Source organism: Panicum virgatum, chromosome 2N (genome assembly GCF_016808335.1).
Source record: "Panicum virgatum strain AP13 chromosome 2N, P.virgatum_v5, whole genome shotgun sequence".
Taxonomy (NCBI): Eukaryota; Viridiplantae; Streptophyta; class Magnoliopsida; order Poales; family Poaceae; genus Panicum; species Panicum virgatum.
In genome coordinates, this window is record NC_053146.1 from 9,232,979 (window position 1) to 9,235,193 (window position 2,215).

Sequence of the window (2,215 nt, forward strand, 5' to 3'; positions counted from 1 at the left end):
TACGAATTTTTTGGCGGCAGCTTATGTAGCGATCGGTTCACCATCTGGACCAACTTCCATTATTATGTACCGCCCTTCCAGTTTCTTTGTTGGGCCTCGCTTCGTCTTTTTCTGCTGCGACGATGATCCAGACGGCTATACAAAAACATTCATATACTTATATAGTATTCATATAGATTCAGATGAAAATATGATGTTCAATACAAGTAAATATAGTTGTGATATGTACATTAGCACTTTGTTCACCAGCAGTGTCATTTTGCTCTGCAGCAGCGTCATCTTGAATGGATGGTGCCTCAATTCCATCACCGGACATATTCAAATATATATCGGTATTGATGCCATCATCAGCTTGTTCGGGGCATCTCCTTGTGCACCACCACCTTCGGCAATCATACTAAACAGAAATTGTTCGTCTTCCACGTCTGTTTGTTGTCGCGGGTCCATCGTAACTAAAAAATGAATACAAATAAAACCCTTAAGAAAATTCTCTTAAAAATCCACATATTTGTGTTAGCGCGAGTTTGCGAGCTTGAGAAGTAATATAAATGACACATTTGAATTAAGAATGAAGAATACATGTAATTAAAGTCTTTGAATGACATAATTAAATAAAAAATACATGATAAATTAAAGTATTTGAATAGATATAGTCACAAAATAGATATAAATCAATTCTACTTTACAGAATAGATATAGTCACTAGGATTCCAAAAAGTCCTTATTTGCCCCGGTCGAGTAGAAGACTACGTTTGGATCGGACTTCGTTTAGCTGGACGTTTCTTTGGATCGTCGTACGGTTAGATGGACGAGGATTGGATCGGACGACAACGTTTACATGGACGAGGATTGGATCGGACGACAACGTTTACATGGACGAGGATTGGATTGGATGACTACGTTTACATGGAAGAGGATTGGATCAGCGTACAAGTAGATGGACAGGGATTGACGTACGAGTGGATGGACGAAGATTGGACGACTACGTTTACATGGAATAGGATCGAATCAGCGTACGTTTAGCTGGACGAGGATTGGACCGGCATACGTACAGACATACACATATACATACACACATATACATACCCATTAATATATTTACAAATTAAATATAATTTCACTATAAATTAACTCATTAAAAAATTAACACGTAATTTACATCAAATTAAATACCATAATTTACAATTTATGAAATTCACACAAAAAAAAATGTGTGTGTGTGTGTGTGTGTGTGCGTCGGTGAGTGAGTGAGCGAGAGACCGAGCGTAAGTTTGTGTGTTAGCGCGAGTTTGCGAGCTCGAGAAGTAACATAAATGATATAATTAAATAATAAATATATGATATATTAAAGTCTTTGAATGACATAATTAAATAATAAATATATGATAAACTAAACTCTTTGAATGACATAAAAAATAATGAATACATGATAAATTAAAGTCTTTGAATGACATAATTAAATAATGAATACATAATAAATTAAATTCTTTGAATGACATAATTAAATAATCAATACATCATAATAGAAATTCTCTCTAATTCTCTATTTCCTTCTCTATTTCTCTCTAAATTCTCTCTAATAATATATCCATAATTGAATTCTAATAATATATCCATAAATCAATTCTACTTATTAATATATAATAAATAAAATTTTCCAACAATTTTTCATGATTCTAGATTTTCCAACTATTTTCTACAATTTTCTACAAACTCCTATCTATTCCCATCTATTTTCTGACATAATAAAAAAAGCTGACGTCAGCACATAGTAGTGCTGACGTCAACAAAGGGCTTACGTCCTTGGGCGCCGGCGGTCGAGGGCGGGGGGCCGGCACGGCTGGCGTCGAGGTCGGGGCCGGCGAGCTCGGGCCGGCGGCGGTGGAGGTCGCTCAAGGGTGGGGGGCCACGGGGGCAGGCGAGGTCGGGGCCGGCGAGCTCGGGCGGCGAGTGGAGGTCGAGAGCGGGGTCCGGGCGAGGTCGGGGCAGGCGAGCTCGGGCGGCGCGCGGGTGGAGGACGTCGGTGCTCGGGGCAGCGCTCGGCGCGGCGCTCGGGGACGATGGCGCGATGGGGCGGCAAAGCTCGGGCGGCGCGTCCTCTGGCGGCGGTGGTCGGCAGCGCTCGGGGACGACGACGGCAGCGAGCAGGAGGCGGTTTGGATCGAGCAGCGGGACGACGTCGCGCCGGCGGAGTTCAAGAGAAAATCATGAAGTG